The following is a 13,736-nucleotide window of genomic DNA, read 5'->3' on the forward strand; positions in this document are numbered from 1 at the left end:
GAGTGCTGTTACATGTATGGCTCCCATAGTTCTGAATTTCTCTGAGTGAATTTCTTTACAACTGTCCAGTTTAGAGACATAGGAAAATCCAGAGTGAATTCCCCTCCACCCCTGGTGAGGAGCTGGTGGATACAGCCCCTCACTGCTCTCACGGCTGCAGTGCCTCTGCCAGGAGCCGACTGCCCTGCTACTGGTGTGATGCACATGTATGCACAGAAACCAGCCAAAAAAGGCTGGTGATCTAGTGATTTTTTATTATTTATAGCTACTTACAAGTAGGTGAGTGGTATTTTTTTCTTATTATTTAGCCTTTTGCTTTAGAAACATCAACATCTTCACCAGATAAGTTTCAAAAGTTCAGTTGCCAATTTTCCTTCCTCTTTCTGTGACTCTGGTGAAAGGGTATTATTTATCAAACTAAGTATGTATTATAATCTTTGCAAAATGGTAAAGATCAAAGACTACCTTGCATCAAGCAGAATTACAGTGCCATAACATTTTATCTTGTTACAGCTGATATCAATCATGGCTTGACAGCAAGCTATAGAAAAGGTTTTTTTAGTTGGTATCCCTGGCACGCTGCAACATCTGAAATGCAGCAGCCAGCTAGCATGTGCTCTGGGTGTGAAAGGGAAAAACCAGCAGCATAAGTAAGTGCTTTCAGTATCCATGTCATTAAGTACGGCCATTTGGCAGTGAAACACATACACACGACTTTAATTCTGCCTGTGGCTGTGCATCCTTGTAAGGGAAGAGATAAAAGCCTCTGTGGGAAGAGAGGGCTTGATTTCAAGTGACAGTGGTGACATTTTCAGCAACAACCTCAAGTGCGGCGGAGTCCACTGCATGATACTCCTGCCCCAGAGGCATGTGCATCATCCTCATTTTGCTGGGAAGAATCTGGATCAGCAGCCAGAAGCAGCCGGGCTGCTGGGCACTGGGCAGCACGGGGGGCACTGACCTGCTGTGCCCTAAACCGCTGCTGGCTCCATACATTGTGCTCTGCAGCTCTCCTGCACCAGCCATAAGCCAGTTGCACTCTCCTTGCAATTTGCAATCATATCTTTGTTTAATTTAGGTTTGGGAGTCTTTTCACACTGACCACAGACAGGCTAAGGGAAGGAGTGAGTTTTCTCATTGGAACAACGCATTCTGGGTGTCATCTCCAAGCATGTGGAGGAAAAGAAGGTTATCAGGAGTAATTAGCATGGATTCACCAAGGGGAAATCAACCTGATAGCCTTCTGTGATGGTATGACTGGCTGGGTAGGCAAGGGGAGAGTAGTGGATATTGCTTACCTTGACTTCAGCAAGGCTTTTGACACTGCCTCTCACAACATCCTCATAGATAAACTCAGGAAGTGTGAGTTGGATGAATGCATGGTGAGATGGATTGAGAACTGGCTGGGTGACAGAGCTCGGGGGTTGTGAACAATGGTGCAGAGTCTGTTTGGAGGCCTGTAGTTAGTGGGGTTTCCCAGGGGTCAGTACGAGGTCCAGTTCTGTTCAACCTGTTCATCAATGACCTGGATGAAAAGACTGAGTGCACCCTCAGCAAGTTTGCTGATGATACCAAACTGGTAGATGAGGTTGCTTCCAAACCAAATCATTCCGTGATTCTATGATTCTCTTGCCCCTTCCCAGGACCCTGCCAGGCCTGTTTTACAGCACTTGAAGTACTGCACACACTGTGTCCCCCAAACTTATCTCTGGGAACATCTGGTGGAAAAAAGAAAGGAAAAGTGAATTATAAGGTCTCTGTTCTCATACATATCCTTTCTAGCAGGGATGTATCCCTCCTCTACATGTCTGGAGCCAGCCCCGTGTGTTTTTCCTTGCAATATGCATGGATCCAACAGCAGCACCTTTCCCTGCTGTGCTCACAGGCTGTGCAGCTGCAAAGCGCTACCTGAGCTCCCAGCCAGTGCTAGACCTCAGACCCTGCAACAGGAGCCGGCACTTTTCCCAAAGCACCAGCAGGTCACCTGCAGGCCTCCGGCTGCACCCCCAAACGCAGCCTGCAGCCAGCCAGTGCCAGCAGGAGTAGCCAGGCTCAGCCTGCCCAGCCCCTGCACCACTGCAGGTATGAGCTCTGGGGCTCCAGGAAGGGGAGGCCTTGGTTGTATCGAGCAACTGGAGCACGTTGGCTTCTGTATTTGGGTTACATTAACATTATAATTTCATAACAGGCAACTTCAAATGGTCCTGCAATTGTTTCTCAGATACTTCAATCCACAGAGGGAACCCTTTCAACATAGCAAAGTGGAGAAGAAACAAAGTAAATTCAGTCCAGAAAGTACAAGGGTCTGACAAATTTAGACATCCTGTGTTTTCAAGAGTCTCCTGCTATTTGAATAGAAAACTGCATTGTTTTAGACAAAGTGCACACCTTAAATTTCTTAGTCTCCTCTCCTGTTGCTAAAAGCCACACAATGTACTTGCCCACCAGTTACTAAAATGCTTCTAAAAACTTGAAGAATTATTTGAAAAAGAGCATTCCTATTCCTTATGCATAAAACATGCATGCATATTCATATAAAACATTTAGAAAAATTTGTACCAGTTATAATTAGCATGTTTTGTGCATCTATTTTCTTTGCTATTAAATAACAAATTTGTGGTAACCATAGCAACTGGAACATCACATGGTACTGGTGCTATTTTGGGGATAACATAAGTACCTTTCTTAGAGAAGCATTTACACCTCTAAGCTATGAATTTTAATAATTTTCACAATAAAATATCTGTTGGGTAGATTGTATTCATCCCTCACTATAACATTGATTTAATGTAGAATGCACTACCTTGTTTTGCAATGCCTATGACTACTTAAAAGCGCTAATGGGTCTTCTAGCATTGTAAAAAGGCAAGAGACTTTTCAGAAAGGCAAAAGAGAAGCTGTGTGACATATTAGTGGAATTCACATTGAGGGGAAAAGTACAATAAAATGGGGGATTTCTGTCATTGTTTCTGGGGAAGGAGCTAACATTGGTCATGTAACTCTTTACGTTTTAATGGAGTAAAGCAGAATGAAAGAGATGCTTTTGTCCTAGACTAGTATAGTTCCTACTGGAATAAGTGGGAGGTGTTGCATTAGCTCTACTGGAAGCTGGGAGAGGTCCTTGGGAACCTCACATGGGAACTCCCGATCAGACAAGATCAGCTGAGCCATCAAAGCCAACTCCCTGCCACTGCAGTCAGGTGTGTTTGTCTGCAGAACACCTGCTGTACCAACACCACATGCCACAGGCCTTCCAACTTATCTCGGAGCCTCATGGCTAATGAGATAAAGAACAAGAGACCAAATGCCACAACAATAATAAGCCATTAAAAGAGATTAGGTGGCAACGAGGTCAATATCCATGTGCTAGGCTCCCAGCAGGGCAGGGATTCTCTTAAATAAAATGTGCTGGAGTGCCATGTTACAGATAAGAACAAAAGACTTCAAGAATCCTTGCCAATGTTGTGATGAATTGAGGAAAAATGGAAAAATGTGGAAGAAATTCCCTTCAGTCTCTGAAATTGGTAATTCAGTTAAACGTGAGCATGTAAGTAGGATGAAGCAAACAGGCACCCATGAGAAATGAATGCTATTAAAAATATCCTGCCCACACTGATGTACTAATGAAAAATGCTGTTTGACATGATTAATTGTTTTATCATGAAAGTATCTGTACAGATGAAACCCACCCTGAGCTGTCAGGATGGTGTTATCCATCTCCCAGACCAGAGGTAATGAGGGATCATTCACCCTGGGTGGTTCCTACACAGGTGATTTGGGTTAATGGGCATACTAAAGAGACCATTAGGCTGGGAAATGACTCAGACTGAGCTTGCCTGCTAAGGTGGAGTTTAGAGCAGAGGAATTTTACCAGAAGGTGAAGAAAGGCCCTGGGGTTGATGAGAAGAGCTGGGAATCTGAGTTGTGCACAGACATAGCAAGTACGTACAAAAGAGGAGGGTTCATAGGGGTTGTGGTCCTGTGCTGGCAAAGGGCTGTGATGCCCTGGGAGAACCGTGAGCCTGAGACTGGGTTCCTGGTGTCAATGAGGGCTCACCAAGCTGTTGGTTGGTTTGGGCCAAAAAGCTAATGAGAATTTTATTTTTATAAGTTGACCTAGGCCGAACTTTTCAAATCTAAACTAGACTGTAGGAATTATCCTGACCAAAGATTCATAATGTGGTGGTTTGCTTCTGTACCCATTTTGTTCTGCCTTCCTCCTGTTTTTCCCTATTCAAGTGTGTTATCGGGAATTTTTTGTAGAATTTTGTCTTTTCTTACTGCTGTTTTTTCTAGCACGGCTTTTGTAAGAGAAAGCATATTTCTGCTTTTCTCTTACTTTAAAAAAGTAGCTTTTTATTACTATGAATACTTACAAATTGAAAACGTGTTCAGCCATTTTGAAATTATGGCTTTTGTTTCAGAAAGTGTGTTATAGTAAACAAACAGATGAAGAAGTATTGAAGCAAACATTCTGATATCTCAAAAGTGGAAAGTTTTGATTAGCCTCAATAAGTCCTAAATTGTTCTTTTATGTTTGATCTGCCCAGAATAAATAATCCAAGATGGAGCAATTTTTATTTTTTTACCCTTCTCTTGCTGAGTCTTTGGGGACTTGCAGTGCTTGTTTCAGGGAGGCCATGTCAGGATGTCCTGTGCAGAGGCTGCTTGAGAGAAGGGGCTCCCCTGGTTCCCACCACACTCAGTCCATGCATTGCATTGCTGATCCTTTTGGATTTATCTGTTCTTTTCTCCTTTGTTACAGATCCTGCTGTGCTGTTTCTTTCCCCCTCCAGCAGTGGCTGGTGTACGTCTCCCCCTTGCCCATGATGTGGAGAGGGTCTGGTCCACAGCTTGGCTCAGAGCAACTCCACTCCAGCCCTTTCCTTGCCTTCCGGTCTTGTTCTTCCCCCAAATACCCGCTTCTTAACAAAAGTCTTGGGAAAAAGTCTAATGAGGCAGCAGCACAGCGTTTCAGCTGAACACATATGCTTCCAGGAGCCCTGAGGGGTGAAGCAAAAGTAAACCCATTAGAAGCAAAAAGGGAAAGTTGCACAATGTGCTTTTTTCACTTTTCTTGATCCGTGCTGTGAAATGGGAACTTCCCATTCTGCTTTCTGTTTGGAGGGGAAGAGAAGAAAAGAAAGAGATTTGGAAGATGCTGGCAAGCAATAAAATACAAAGAAATTTTTTTCTTGTATAGTAAATGAATCGCTTTCTGCCTTTCCTTTTGTTAAAGCTCTTAATCCAGCCTGTAAATAGGGATTTTCCCTTTGGACTGGTTGTTTAGATATAAGACTTAGAGCTGATCTGAAGTAATGGGATCACAAAATAGAAGATATATCAAAGAGAATGATACATATGTTCATCCTACTGAACTTTCTCTTGCAGTACTCCTCGTATACTGTATGTAAATGTTTGCAAGTACAAAGTGAGCTTCATTTTACTGCAGACCTAAGCTAAGACACTTGCTCGAGCAGCCTGCCTGTTTGATCCCCGGGGGGCAGCCTGCCTGCCTTCGAGCAAAGCACAGATCCTCTACAATAAAAAAGAACAGGAGAGGTAATTTTGTTGCCTGGCCTGACTTGAGTTTACTAAATGCTGGAAGAACTCAGCATTTAAAGAGACTGGAAGCGCAGATTCATACTCCCAGATCTTGGAAACAGCAGTAGTACACCTGACCAAGCAGAAAACCTAGCAAAACAGGGACTCAAGATAGAGTGAACTATTTTTTGAAATTTGTCTGTTTTCTAATTAAAAAACATATTTCATCTTCATGAAAGAACTTTTTACACTACTTGTTACACTACTTGAACTTTTATAATGAAGCTGTAGCCCTTTTCTGGCTGTCTGCTCAGGGCTGTGCCTTCTGTGAGTCTGGCCTTGGCAATACATTGTTCTTCTTGGGTTCAAAAACCCTCCAACTTGTATTCAGCTGCCATGGCAAAAAAAAAAATCCTGAAAATTCACAGACTTGTTTCCAAAGACACCTCTGACCCAGGCAATGTATTCTAAAATCCTTAATAATTTTCTACTTATTGAAAATCCTTGCTGACAGAATAGGAATTTTTCCCAAGTCAGAAATCAAATGAGAGATGGGATTTCTATTGTAGTTCTTAAAGATTAACATAAAAATATATTGAGAATATAGATATAAAATATGGTACATATATTTTCTTTTTATTTTAAAATGCATAAATATCACTTGCCTTCCATTTTATGTTTAGGAACATTTGTATTCTATTTGCTATTTATATTTTTAGGGAAGCTTTTCATCAGATTTTTTTAATACGTACTGCTATAACTGTGTTTTAGAAGGTATTTGAAGCAATATAAAGAGGAAAAGTTCCAACCAGTGCCATCAAGGTAACTTGAAAAAGTTACTCTGACTAGAGAGCTCCGAAACCCAACTTAATTTCTTCTGTTTCTTGCATTAATCTTGTGTAAACCAAGTGGAACTTTGGAGATCGATAATTAGACCCAATGAAAAAAGATGCCTAAAGAAAGTATCTCTTCTGCTGCCCAGATTTGCTTTACACATCAGTAAGAGTAAAGATCAGTATTTGTGAAAGCTCTTGGTCTGAGCATATTTTCTTCCCCATTGAAAATATTGTGTGACTAAAGCAGGAAATGTCTAGGTGAGGCAGTGTGGGGTGTGCCCGTGTTCCCAGAGTCCGTAGCCATCAGCACAGAACTAATTCCTCATAACAATCCCAGCTCGTCCACTGAACAGTATGAACAAAGAACAGACATCTATGTGCATCCTCTCTTTTTCTTTAAAACAGCCTTTATTACCATTGTACACTCTTCTAAACTGAATGGGTGACTTCTTTTTTTCTATGCTTCTGCTGGCTTTTGTTTTCTTCTCAAAGTCACAGAATAAATTATGAACATTTAAAGTGGCAGTATTTGTATTAATACCTTCACTCCTGGTCAGCCAAAAGCTGTGAAAAGTTTGCTTTGAATTCATCCCCAAGATATCTTTTTATATACCAGTAAAAGGGATGTTTTAATTACACTAGATAAATAGCAACCACTTTACTCTTTCTTTATTCTGTGCTTTAAGCAGTACAACCACTTGAATATCTCCTACATCAAATACTAAGCCATAATATTTAAAACATTTGTAATAAATACTTTTATTTACTTCAGCATTAGTATGACTGCTACTAAAAGATGTGTCCTTTGTAGGCTGTTTCAACTTTATACTGCAAAGCCTTCATTTCATTGAATTTAATCTCAACTAACATAACTAACAAGCTGGAATATGGGATAATGACATGGCACTGCACCAACTCAGTTGCTAATGCAAAATGGTGAGTGAGCGGTGAACGGTCAGCTCTGGAACTGGGGCCTGTAAATGCAGCTTGCTTTTCATATTGATTGTGTTTTCCAGTGGGCTTCAGGTCAGGTGCTGGGACCGTGGAGCTCACTCTGTCTTGAACAGCTGTCTTGCTGTTTTCTTAGCTTACCTTGAGCAAATTCTGCAGTGTTTCTGTACTGTTCTTCCAAAGAGATAATAGGTCTAATGTTTATCAGTGTTGCAGAGGCATCATTCCACCCAAAAAGGTCTTTAGAATTCCCTGGGAGGAAGATATTCAAAATAAGAGATGGGTTACAGCATTGGTGGATAAGAGAAGAGCAACTGATGAAATCTGCTTGGACACGTGCAATGCATTAGATGCTGTCCCTCATGACATCCTTGTCTCTAAATCAGAGAGACACGGATTTGATGGAGGTAACATTTGGTGGATAAGGAATTGGTTGAACAGTCACACTCAAAGAATGGAGATCAGTGACAAGCGCCATTCCGCAGGGGTCATTTTGAGGCTGGACAGTGAACTCGAGTGCACCGTCAGCAAGTTTGCCAGCAACACCAAGCTCTGTGGTGCAGCTGACATGCTGGAGGAAAGGGATGCCTTCCAGAGGGACCTTGACAGCCTTGAAAGCTGAGCTTGTTTGAACCTCGTGAAGTTAAGCAAGGCAAAGTGCAAGGTCCTGCACATGAGTTGGGGCAATCCCAAGTATGAACACAGGCTGGGCAGAGAATGGATTGAAAGCGACCACAAGCGACCACTGGGGGTGTTGGTTAATTAAAAGCTCAACATGACTTGATAACATGTGCTTGCAGCTCAGAAAGCCAACTGCATCCTGGGCTGCATCAAAAGAAACATGCCCATTGGGTCAATGGAGGTGATTCTTCCCCTCTACTCTGGTGAGACTCCACCTGGAATCCTGCATCCAGCTCTTCAGCCCCCAACATAAGAAATGTTAACCTGTTAGAGAGAGTCCAGAGAAGGGCCATGAAGGCGCTCAGAGGGCTGGAGCACCTCTCCTATGAAGACAGGCTGCGTGTTTAAGTTGTTCAGCCTGGAGAAGGAAAGGCTCCAGGGACACCTTATAGCAGCCTTCCACTACCTAAAGGGGACCTACAAGGAAGTTGGAGAGGGACTTTTTACAAGGGCATGTAGTGACAGGACAAGGGGTAATGGCTTTAAACTGAAAGAGGATAGATTTAGATCAGATATAAGGAAGAAATTAATCACCGTGAGGGTGGGTGAAGCACTGGAACAGACTGCCCAGAGATGTTGTGTATGTCCCATCCCTGGAAGTGTTCAATGCCAGGTTTGATTGGACTTTGAGCTGCCTGGTCTAGTGTCCTTGCCCATGGCAGGGGGGTTGGAACTAGATGATCTTTGAGATACCTTCCAACCCAAACCTTTCTATGATTCTATGTACAGCGTGTGTATATCAAGGTTTAATGTTTCTCCCTGGGCTATTTATTTTTATCTATTATTAAATCCATTGTGAATCAATGCTTTTGTTTAGGTTCAAATGGTTGTACAAAAAAAAAAGAAGAGAAGATATAGGCACCTGTTTAGAGAAAGGGGCAACACAGAACTATACTTTTTAGCAAAAATATTTGTTGATACAGAACAGATTAATGTGTATCTGCACAATAAGGTGGAGAGAAGATGAGACTAAATGTTCAAATAGATATCCTAATTAGAAAGGACATGTACATCCATGTATAGAGAACCTACAGTGAGAAAATGACAGATTCAGCACTACAGTGAATTATAAATGTCAAATTACAAGGATGCACGTAAAAAAAGCTTGTAACTGTTAGGAACTAGACTGTGTATTCCTGTGAAAACTGTTGCCTTTATCATAATCTTAAATCCCTTTTAAGATATTCTGTCATTCACTGTTGAATTTTCAACATAAGATACTAAGATGTATGTCACATAAGTGTCCAAAACTGCTTCTCTGCCATTGCCAGGACACACCAATATATTTTGGGTTTGGTTTTGGGTTGTGGGTGTTTGTTGGTTGGTTGGTTTGGCTTGTTTTGTTTTTAAAGCAACAAGAATATTAGGCAGGAGGTCTGCTTAAGTATTAGCAGTCAATTATGAAAGGGTTTTTTCCCCCTTCAGACGTGACAAAATCTAATGCATAATACCCAAAATGTAGGGGAATAGGGAACCAGCAGCATGGTTCAGTTTTGCCTGTAGATTCAATAGGCTGTCAGGGAGCCATAGGATGCACAATGGATGCTAAGTAAATTTTGATGTGCAAGAGCATGTGTTTGATTTGCAAGGTGTTTTGTTTAATTAAAAGGTAAATACCATTTATAATTCTTCTCACAGACTGCGAGCAGCAGCAACACCTACAGAGCTCTCAAGCCTCCTGAAGAACTTCTTTGATGCATCTGATCCATGGGGTAGGTACATTTAAATGAGAACAGTTCACTACTCTATTAAGCATTAATTCTGGTTTTACACAGTATTGGTTTTTAGTATTATTTCTAAAAATATCTAAACCTCAGTTGCAAGATGTTAGCTGCATAAGACATGCAAAAATATTCTGTTATGGAAGAGTGGTGAAAATCCCTCCCCAGATATAACTGACTCAGAGACAACATCCACCATGTACAGGAGATTTGCATCAAGCCAAGACATCACACAAATATGAAGGTGTAGAACCTATCTGCACAAGCGATGTTCAAATCTCACTGCATACACGGCACACAGAATTGCTGCTGAAGCAATCACGTCTCTTTGAGGCTTGCTTTTCTCAGCTGCATCCTCTCCTTCCATATAACCCCCCAAGCCTGCAGATCTTATGGTTCCTTTTACATTTCCTTTAAGGCTTTTGAGACTCAACACTCTGTTATTGCTTTTGGCCCCATGGTCTACTTTGAACTCCTGTGGTTCCTTCAGCAAAACACATCATCTGACTAGACTCATCCTCACTCCCCATAGATTGAGATGAGTCTGTGACAGGAGCTCTGCAGAGGCATCACTCATTTGGCAAACGGCTGCTGAGGCCAGGAGAGGAACAACAGTATCGAATGAAAAGGCAGCACCAGTGCGGTGATGGGTGTTGTATGCAGTCAGGTCATCCCACTGTATCTATACAGTTGTGCTCTGAGAATCAAGTGTCTTCTGCCAGCTGCTCAGCAGCGCTTTCTGGCTACAACTGCTGAGGGGAAAAGTATAGGACGACTGCCTGTCTCTGAGAGATGGCTTCCTCTACTACCAGTGGTCTTCAGGGGCAGCTGTGAACCCAGCAGCTCTTTGTTAGGTTGTTTTTACATGAGAAAAATGACTGGCAAGAGGTGCAGGCTGCTGACACACAGCTCTCTAATATGCTGAAGCTGGATCCTGTTCTGCTCAGAAGTTCTGATGGTATCAGCCTCCAGAGAATCAGTGTCTGACACTCCCAGTCTGTTGTTCATATTGGTTTGGTCTCAGCTGAGCTATTTCTAAAAAAGAAGAACATATCTGAGAGAGTTACAATTTGCTGTAGTCATATTTTTCCAGTTTTTTTGTGTGATAATTGCTCCCATAAATATCATTGCTTCACCTCAGCTCAACAGGGTGCTCTCTGTTTCTGTTCTCAGTCTCAGCCTTCCGCACTTGGATTGCTGGGGAAGGTCAATGATACTGTTTATTATTACTAGGACCACTCCTGCTGTGGGGCTCTTTGGGTTTCCAGTTCTGGTCCAGTTTCTGTGTTGTATTAACTGATAAAAAATTGCCATCTGAAGTGAAAACTAGCAAAGAAAGGGTGTTAAATTGTTCATGTGTTTAATATATATGTGACATATAATATATATTGATAATAATACAGCTTTGACTTAGTTTTCAACCAGGCAAAGACTTGAAAGCCAGAAGACAGGATGTAGCTTTGCAGTAAAATGTCTCTAACTTTACTGCTGGCCCCTGGGTTTAGTTCAGTAACAGAGAACATTTTTAATGTAATCAATGGGCTGCAGATCTCAGGAATTCTAGTTCCTACTGTGCTTACTGACTAACAGCTTTTAGGATAGATCCTTAAAGTAGACTTTGTAAGAGCAGGGACTATTTTTAACCAACAACCCAAGAATCTCAGATGCATTTGGACTTCAGAGCACCAGGCACTGCGAGCACCCAGAAAGGAAGTGTTTGGTCTGAGAGTATATGATGCAAGTAGGTATATGGGAAAGAAAAAGGGATGAGAGCAGGAGTATTACTGTCCCTATTTTAAAATTGGCAAAAGACCCAAGGACTTGCCAAAGGTACCTCTGTTACCTATGGAAAACCTGGTGTTCGAAGTGAAATCTCCAGATTTCTAATGTACCCTCTTAACTCCAAGGCCATTCTTCCCCTCCAGAAGATGATATATAGGTATATAAATGTGCATTGATGTAATGCCAAGTTATAAACCACAAACCTTTCAGAACTCATGTCCATGATAGATTGCGAAAGAACTTGAAGTCAGGAGAATTGTGGTTTGTCTGACCTTATGCTAATCATTCTCCCTGCTTGTGTCTTGGTCAAACTGAAAATGGATAGAATAATGAACCCTTTTGAAAACTGTAATTTCTGGGTGTTGGTCACGACCCAGTTTTCATAAGTTGCTAGGATATGGGGATAATCAGGGAAATGAAGATTCTATCTTACAAGACAAGACCGAAAAGCTTGATTTAAACAAAAGAAATGAGGAGAAGGAATATTAGTACACTGCAAGGGGAGTAAATATCAGAACTAATTAAGTTCAAGGACAAAATTGGCATCTGAACAAATGCATATAAACGGGCTCCTAATAAATGTAGGCTGGAAATCTTAAGAAGTGAGTTATAAGATTCTGGAACAGCTTTCCAAGGGGAATAGTAGGGCCAGAGAAAGTAAGTGCTTTTCAAATGGATCTCAATCAGTTTATGAACTGGGTATCATGCCTGAGACAACCAAAGAGCTAGACTCCTGGGCCACACATGTCCAATGTTCCCAGGTAACAGCCAGAACACCACCAAGCTAGAACGTCTTGGTGGTTTTCTGGAAAAAGAAGTAGCCAGCCACAATGTACCTCAAGTTGCATCACATATTTTGGTTTTTTTTAGGCTCCTCCATTCAGAGAGTCTCTCCAGTTCCCTGATTATCCCACCAACCTAGCACTTGAGATGTTAATCTACATTTCCAGGGTGAGCCTTCCCCACTCTCAAGTGCCAGTGTAGGAATACAGCTGAAACAGCTCAAGGTAATGTTGAAAGTGGAACTCTTTGTGTTTGCTGTTGAGGATGGGAGAGCAGGGATGGATGTGAGCAGGGGCAGGTATCTGGGCACAATGGGATTTCTTGTAAGGCTGGAGACTCTGTGTGCAGAGGCTAGACCCTGTGCACGACCTGTGCAGCCCCTAGAGAGGTGAGACCCTGCCAGGAACCTACTGGCAGTGTCTTTCAGTGCATTTGGCAACAGGGGGATGCGGATGCTGGTGCAGCCCTGCATCCTCTCCCACCCAACCATGTGGAAGGGATGAGTGACCCCGCTTGCCTCTCTTTCCCGGCCCGCCTGTGCCCAGAGCCTCCTCTGCCGTGGCGCTGTCCCACTCCCGCCGCGAAGTCCCCGCTCTGTGCTCAGCTCCCGCGGCCGGGCCGCGGCCACCGCGGGTGGAGCAGTGCAGTGACCTGCGTGGGCTGCGGCGCCTCGCGCGGCCAGCAGGGGGCTCCGCCGCTCCGCACCGCTGCGCGCCGCGCAGGCGGCTGGGGCTGTGGGACCGGTGCGGGCTGATCCCGCCTGGCTCCGGGAGCGCCGGCAGCCGCCCCGGGACCACCCCCCGCCGCCCTGCGGAGGGTGCTGGCCGCCGCCTTCCCGCAGTCCCCGCCACAGAGGGCCTGCCGCAGCTCCGCAGGTGCGGGACGGGCCGCACCGGTCTCGAAGCTTTACTGCGCCGGTTCCGCCCGGCACGGCCCGGGGACGTGAGAGTGAGGCCGGCGGAGCGGCAGTCCCAGCTGGGCGAGGCGGCGGCTGCCGGGAGACAAAAGGCGGCTGTGTGTCCGCCTCTGCGGCAGCGCGAGGTGCGCGTCCGCTCCCCCTCCACGGGCAAGCAGGGACGGGGTCTGCCGCCCTGGCCGCAGCCCAGCCTCCCTCCCCGCCTTGCTGCGGCGTGGAGCTCGGAGCTCCCGAGGAAAGACCGTTTTGTTATTAACCGTAATAGGCGGCCGTGCGTGCCGAGGGCGGCGGGGAGCAGACAGCCCGTGGGAGCAGGCGGCTACGGTGCCGGTCTCCGGAGCGGATGCCAAAACCCATATGAACGGTGTTAACCCCAGGTAGAAAGGGAAGAAAGCGAGTCCTTACAAACCAGTGTTCAGATGTGGTGAGAAAGAGAGCGGCCACCGTTTATTGGGCACTGGTACTTCTGAATTATAAGAAACAATAACTAGATCGTTTTAGCATTTTTTTTCCTCTGGTACA

This window comes from Patagioenas fasciata, chromosome 6, assembly GCF_037038585.1.
Source record: "Patagioenas fasciata isolate bPatFas1 chromosome 6, bPatFas1.hap1, whole genome shotgun sequence".
Lineage (NCBI taxonomy): Eukaryota > Metazoa > Chordata > Aves > Columbiformes > Columbidae > Patagioenas > Patagioenas fasciata.